The sequence below is a fragment of the Malurus melanocephalus genome, unplaced genomic scaffold (assembly GCF_030028575.1).
Source record: "Malurus melanocephalus ecotype Western Australia unplaced genomic scaffold, MMel_1.1 scaffold_97, whole genome shotgun sequence".
Classification (NCBI taxonomy): Eukaryota; Metazoa; Chordata; class Aves; order Passeriformes; family Maluridae; genus Malurus; species Malurus melanocephalus.
Window position 1 is genome coordinate 908,136 of NW_026623329.1, and position 8,176 is coordinate 916,311.

Consider the following 8,176-nt stretch of genomic DNA (forward strand, 5'->3'; position numbering starts at 1 on the left):
ATATTGACAGGATGAGGGACAGTGGTTTTAAACTAAAAGAGAGAAGATTTAGATCAGATGTTTGGAAGAAATTCTTTATTGTGAAGGTGGGGAGGCCCTGGCACAGGTTTCCCAGAGAAGCTGAGGCTGCCCCATCCCTGGCAGTGTCCAAGGCCAGGCTGGACCGGGCTTTGAGCAACCTGGGATAGTGGGAGGTGTCCCTGCCCATGGCAATGGGTTGGAACTGGATGATCTTCAAGGTTTCTTCCAACCCAAACCATTCCATGATTTTGTGGTCACAGGGCCCTGTCCCTCTTACACTCCTGTTTTTCCAGTCCCCATCAGCAAAGTGCTCGATGGAGACAAGATGTGAGGAACAAATAATGGGTTTCCTGCTGGAAGTGCCATGGAATTGTCTGTCTCCTCCTGGCTGACTGCGTGGCCACATTTGCCAAGCCGCGCGCCATTCGGCAACTGTCAAACCTTTTGTGGATTTTCCATCTCTGCAATATTCGTTTCTTAGCAACTCTGTTTGCTTTTAGCAAAAAAAAAAAATAAAATGTCTCTGCCTGTGGCATGCTATTTTGGGCAGAAACGGTGCTGTTTCAGGTCCACGCCAGTCAGAAGGACCCTGGTGAAAATGGTCCTGTCTGCCCACTCACTCTTCAGAGCACCRAGCGAAATTCTGATTTGTTTCCTGCGTCCCACCTGCCTCGGGGAAAGCGCAGCAATTCTGGGCATGGCTGTGGCAAACAGCTCATGCTGCTGTGCTGCTGTTCCTCAGTCCCTGCCATCCCCGGGATCCTGGKGTATGTTGTATAACCCAGGTAATAAAGGTACAAGTCAGCAGCGAATTTTATAGCAAAACAAAGTTTTTCTCATTTTTTTCAGTGAGAAAATGCGGTTATGTGACCCCCGTGTGCTTTATTGGGAAATGTCCTTGGGGTTGCAAACTTTGATTGGATCCAGCTCTACCAGGAGCTTCCTGCTTGAGAGAAAGGACAATGAACTTGGAGGGCCAACCTTGTAAAAAAGCTTGGCAACTATTTCTGCTGTGGACCAAGAATGAGCAGCACAATGTGAGGGTCACTGTGTCATTGCTGGGTCCATTTTTTTAATTTCTTTATTTTCATGGGATCTCAGAATGGTTTAGGTTGGAAGGGACCTTAAAGATCATCTGGTTCCACCCTCTGCCATGGGCAAGGACTCCTCTCACTAGATCATGTTGCTCAGAGCCCCATCCCTTGAACACTTCCAGGGATGGGGAGTCCATATTATTGTTTCATTCCCACCAAAATGATACAAATCCAATCTCTGTCTGGTGGAAACCAGAAAAAGTGGTGAGCTCTTCTCAAAACCCCTCTGCAAGGTAAGTTTCATGCACCTTCATGAGTTCCCAGTAAGGGTAAAGGCACACAAACTGACATTAAACAGCATCAGCACCTCTTGAGATTATGATTTAGGAGATCTGATCGATTGGAAACTAATTCCAATTAAAAACCAACCAGGCAGAAATGCTGCCTCACTTCACAGGCTCAGGAAGGAGCTGAATTAAATAAGATCCCAGAAAAACAAATGGGACTTGAAGGCATTTAGCATCAGTGTGGGGAGACGGATGAATGGAAAATGGGACTTTTAGAAGGTGAAGATCAGCTGTGCTTTAAATATAACTGCAGACATCAACTCTCCCACCCATCACAATCCCTCTATTCTGTATTCTCAGTCTGAGCTGAGCTGAGTCGAGCACATCACCCTGAACATACCCCGCACCTCTGAATTCCTCGGAATTTTTAGGACAGGATGGAGATCTCACCTCACCAACTCAGTTTGCCCCTGGCATAAGGCTYCTTTACTTCTGCATTGCTCTGTGCTCATGAGAAGAGCTGACCCCCTGATGTCTCATTYGTGGCATTTTATCCACTTTGCAAGYGGCTCAAATAATGATGATTTTCAGTGTGAATTCAAAAATCCCCAAAASCTGGTTGAAAACCAGGGAAGATGAAGAGGAAAAAAATAAGACTTGAATTTTAAAGATCTGTTACTGGCAAAACTAAAGCTGCAGGATGAGAACAAAGGAAAGAAAGATGCTCAGCGACTCCAGAGTTAACACCTTGAGGCCTCAGGAGGCCTCTGAGAACCAGCAGAGTTGGAGATGGAGCTCAAGCGCTGTGGAAACTTGTTGTTTGTAGCCATTTTCTCTGGAAATAAGGACCACCTGTCTTTGGTATGGACCCAAAGTTATTCACCGAATCCAAGAAGCCTCGGTGACGTCAGTGGGGCCAGGAACCCRTCCCTTTATTCCTGAGCTGAATGCCTACATATTGTTTTCATGCAGCTGTAAAGACCTCTTTTGTGCATCTTCTTGATTTTTCTCTGGCTCATTCATCCTGATTCATCCTCCTCTGCTCGGAGCTCCTTGAATATCCTGCGAGAAGCCCACACRCTCAGACACATTCTTGCCCGAGCCTACATCACAGTGTATTTGTCCAACTGATTTCTACTGAAATAAAGTTCCTGCCTCGCAAGATTGCCAAGAGCAATTGTTTTGGTGAATCATAAATACTGCAGAAAGTAAATGTTGGTTCAGGTTGTTTGTTTCCGCCCTTGGCAGACCAAGCTCTGAGGGTACGTGCATTCCTCAAGAAGCTGAGATTTTAATTCAGCAAATAAACAGAGATGGCAATGGATATTCTTTAGGAGAGTCCTACATTTGACTCTGGGAGGTGAAWCTGCAGAAAATCATCWACTTSTCCCTGCCAAGGATCACCAAACTGYATCAGAAATGGTGAAGTAATTGTGAGTGCATCCTCACCTCTCTGCTCARCATCCTCACCTTACCTGCAAACCACCCTCTCCAGCCTGAGGAATGACCCCAGAGGATCCCAGGGCCAGAAATTAAAGATAAAATAGATTGTGCCACTGTAACTTGTGGGTTGAACCACAATGGAGAGGGGCACCGTGCATTTTATCTGAAGTTTTTTTAAGGAAAAGTGCACAAGTCACTCAGGAGAAAATGGGGACTTGCAGTCCCACTCTAACCACTGCATTTTGATGTTTAAGATGAAGGCAGGACCCCTGGAAGATCGTAGAGTCACAGGATGGTTTGGATTGAAAGAGACCTTAAAGATCATCTCATTCCAGCTCCCTGTCTGAAACACCTTCCATAAAATACTCGGAATGAGTGGCTTTGATTTGTCCTTGGATGAGTAAGAGACAGATTTGCAAATCTGAGCTGTGCACTGAAGTTTCCTTGATCTGTCCATGGAAGGAAATGGGAATTTGCAGCAGAGAGTGATTTTGGACAAAGCCACTGTGGTCCAGAGKGTCTCAGGCAGTCCTGCCCTGACAGAGAAACTTTCAGGGGCACATTTGTGGGTCACTGCTGTCCCCACATCTTTGGGGAGGCATAAATTTAATTAATCCATGGACAAATTCTTCAGAATTTGAGAGACAGAAACTGAACTTGAGGATCCAGACCCCACATCAGGACCAAGTGCCAGAAATCTTTTTGTTGAGCCAGAGCCCTTTGCTAGAGCTCACTTTGGATCTATTTCCTGACATCGATGGAAGATCCTTATCTCCTGCAGCAGACACTGATTACAAGGCCCTCTAAATTTTGCTTTAATACAAATAATATATAAAGATAACGCTGTCATATTTCATAATATGGTGACTGTAATTCCACTCCTGTTAAAGAGCAATTGCAGTGTAATTATGATAAGTATGTTCTCTGACACRCTTTAATACCACAAATACAAATGTAACATAATTATACTCCATTACGATATATATTAATATTGCAATTTAATTTCGTGGCAACGCAATAACGTAATTGGTAATTATGGGATGTATTGCATGTATCAGTGCTTTACACATGTGCACAAACACATGAACACWCCCCCTGGAGTCCTGGAAAAGAAGGAGCTGAGTGGTTCGTGGTGTGGTTGAGAATAAATACTGTAAATGCTATTGCAGTGCTGTACATTCAATTCAGGTAGCACAGGAACACCAGAGAGCCAACACAAACCACTCACTCATGCAGTTAATGYTCTTGTTATATCAACAGAAATAATTATTGATTGAGGAAAAAAACCAAACCATGGTATAATTATGTTTTAATTGCGATATAATTCTRCTGTAATTACACTTTTTCTGTTATTTGGCTTGGCCAATAACAATCAGGTTAGTGAGACATTGTTCTCATAATTCTAAAAGATTGTGATATTGCACAGCCTCCCAAGAGAAGAGGTTTCATCACTGATCAATTATTTCAACATAAACCTGGATTAGTGTTGRAAAATTAACAATAAAGAGCAACATGGCTGAGTAGCCCTCCTGAACCCTTCATGGCTCTGGTATCTCCAAATCACTGGCACTCAAAAAAATCTGAGGAAATATTGCATCGAAAGATGAGATGCCAGAAAATGGGTCCTTACCCTCAGTTTKGAATCCTCTGTCAGCTTTTAAGGAGTCTGAAAAAAGCTAAAGTGTTTAGAGTGGAAAAGGAAGATTATTTTGTCTAATCCCACATCCTAYCCCCAACATATAATTTGATTCACAACTGTTTGCCTACCCAGGAAACATGAGAGAGAAGGTAATTGATGCTGATCCCACTTTTCTCAAGATGCAATGTCATGAACATCCCTGGCTCCCTCCAAAGTAATTGGTGATGGAAGATGTTGTTCCAGAGAAGCTCTAAAGAGAATTTTGTGACTTGTCTCAAAAACCAGAAAGGTCTGTGAGACCTCACAAGTGACAACAGACAATTATCTCATCATCAGYCTCAGAGCATTTTTGTGCTCAAAACACTGGGAAGAACAATTAGTGTCCTCCCTTCCTGTGTCCCTCCCTTATTTCCTATTCATTAAAAAAATAATAAAAAATCAAACTGAATGAAAAAGTTGCAAAAGGAATGAAATCCTGTGTGCCTCCCGGATACTCTGGATAATACAGTAGCCATGGCAACAGGCAGTTTAACAGGACTCCTTTACCTTTGATTTTTCCTTTTTTGTCTTAATGTTTACATGAAAAAAATGGATTTTTTTTCTCCTAGTTCATCTCCAGTGTAGGCCAAGTGAAACACTTTGTGCAGTTTCTCCTGAGGTTCTCCCTCTTGTTCTTCACTTGCAGCAGGGCATCACCCAGCCCTAGCTCAAACCAGGTTGTCCATCATGTTTTCATCTGCTGTTGTTAAACCCCTCTCCCCCCCCAAAAAAAACCCCCAAAACAACAGGAGAGAAGGGTGGGAGGTGAGTTGGAGACATCCTGAACAGCCCACAGCAGTTTAACCCTGACTCATTCCCRCAGCAAACCCTGGAGACCAAACATTCTGGAGGGTCCCAGGAGGGATTAAACAGATTCACAGAGGCACAATTGATTCATGGTTATAGAAAAGGATTTTTTCAGTCACAGCTCAAAATCAGAGAAAAATAATCATCCTTGAATCAGTGACTGCTGGATGGAAGGAGCRAGCATCACAGATGGGATTACTCTTTACTCACTTCTTTTTGCTTTATTCCTTTCATAGGCATCTGCCCAGGGAAGAGGTGGAATCACCATCCTGGGAAKGGCTTTAAAAATGTGTAAATGTGGTRTTTAGSRRCAYRGTTTAGTGRGGACCTGGSWGTGTKGGGTTRATGGTCAGACTGGATGATCTTAGAGRTCTYTTCCTRCCTAAATTCCATGATTCTGCACTATTGGTACAAGCTCTGGTGATCATCAGCCTCCCCCAGGATGGATTTACAGAGTTTTGTGTTCAAAGCCACTCCCAGCCTTCAAACTTCCCACCTGTCCTGGAGAATGGAGATGTTTAAAGGTGAGGGATGACTCCAAGAGAGGATCTCAGCCAGCGAGCCTGCAGCAGCGTTTGGCAAAGGCTCCAGCCTGGTCCCCAAGCTCAGGAAGGATCTCTGGTCAGACCCCACMTCTGATAAATGCCACATTCTGTAGTAAACCACTCTGCTGTGCAGATCATGGGCTGCTCATCTGAGCTGTGCCTCCAGAGTTGGGAGGGGTTTGTGAATTTTCACGGCATTCCAGGGAAACCTGAAGAGAGCACAGCGGCACAGGCAATGAGCTCAGAGCCGTGGCCCAATGCCTGCCACTGCAGAGGTATTCAAGCCTGATGTCTTGCCTGGGTTTCTTTTTTTTTAAAAGGAGCTGATTTCAGGCCAAAGCAGAAGTTCAGGGTGGTGAGGCCTCATCCCACAGGCACCAGATTCATCCAAATTCTCAGGGAAAACAGGGTTCCTCTTGACTACAAGGAAAATCCAGCCAAAGAATTTGAGGGAGTTTTTTGTTCTGTGGGTTATTTTGTGGTGGATTTTTTTTTTTCACAAAAGTCCCCCCAAGAGGCACTGACTGGAATCTGGCTTTGACTTTTGTTCTTTCTCACCTTGACCAGCAATAACACCACGGACACACAAAACAAAAAAGTCCTGACCCCTCCTTGCAGCTCCAGCCCTTCCCTCTCTCCCAGAGCAGCAGGYAGAATGCAGCAGCTCCGAGAGAGGGGCCAAATGTTTTTGTGCTGCTCCCCAGAGCCAGGAGACTGTGGCAGAGTCAGACTCTGTGCTAGGGCTTGGGCGTGCAACCAACGCTGACACTGCATTGCAGCACCAGGAAAAGTGGGGAGGGAGCAAAACTGATGCACACCCTGCAGGGAAAACAGCGTGGATGGGATCATCTTCCCCACCTCTGGTGGGAATCCTTGTCCAAGAGGGCTGTGCTTCCATGGCACTTCATCACAAAAATATACAGAGGGAAATGTAGCACTGACAGGTGAGAAAAAAAAAAAATTAAAATAAAACCAAACTCCCAAATGTGTAAAGCACAAGCCTAGCTGAGCTGGCACTTCTGCTTCCTTCCACAGCCTAACTCATTACTTTATTGAGTGCTCTGGGACACTCGGAGTGTGAGGCTGTGCTTTTTAAAAATACACCACTGTCCTACAGTCAATTCCACTCGTGTTCAATAGAAAGCAGATCAGGCTGTTACCGAGCAAACCCTGCCAGAACCAATAACTGTACAAGGCATGGCGTTATGCTAAGATGCTGCTTCAATAAATTATCAGCTAGGAAAAGTCTGGATCCTCTAATGCCCCAGAGATTTGTGACTGCGCAAACCTGTGTATGGATACAGATAAATGCAGCTAAACAGATTCTATTCCGGATGCTATTGGCTGAGGATTCTCTCAGTAACAAGGAATGACATATCTGAAACTCCAGGCTGGAATTGGGACTTACTGGCCCGTCTCCAGAGATGGAAAATAATTTATATTTTAGGGACATGGGAGCCAAAGAAGGGGGAATCCTGCATGTCACCCCCCAAACCACTGTGATTGTGTAGAGAAAGATCTGTAAAGGATGATCCCAGTGGATCCCTGGGGCTCATTCATGCTGTTGGGTCAWGGTAAATACTGAAAACAATCTTCAGAAGAGGAAATCAAAGASTGGCTGGTGAGAGAGAGGAGATTTGGGAGGACCCCTAAGAGAAACTGGGGGGAAAAAATGGGAAAAAAATTCTCTTTGGAAGGGAAAAGTCATTTAGTTGAATCCACATGAAGAAGAACTGGAAGAATGGATGGAGAATAGGYCCACTGAGAGATAACATAGTGACTCCTTTCCCCTCAGCACATGGTTAATACTAAGGATTCCATGCCATGAGCTTTCCTGGAGCCCTCGAGGAGTCCCTCAACATAGACAGAACTTTTTCCAAGAGTTTGGGTGGTTTGTTTCAGGAATCATGGCAAGGCTGATTCTGAAAGAAGCCACCTCAGCCCTTCCTGAGTGTCCAGAGTTATGTCTCCTCACGAGTTGAGGTTTCTGTCGTTGAGACATCCCTGAATCTCTGGAGAGATTAAAAGCAGTCAAGTGGAATCTATGAGATAATTTCCTACTAATCTACAGGGATCAAACTGATTTCTCAAAAATGGGGCAGGAAATCAATTAAGAACTTCCTGTAAGACCTCAGGAGTGCTGAAACTTTCTGCAGCATCTATTGCATTTACCCACCACTCACCCTAACCTTACACTTTTGAAACACCCAGCATATCTTTAGGGATTTAAAGGGCCATTAATTTTATTATTACAGAGAGAAAATATTCAAGCAAGGCAGAAAATGAGGAAGGGGAAGAGCAGCTACGAACAACAAACTGGATTTTAAGTTGAAGAAAAAAACGAAAAGTCACCTGCCCAAA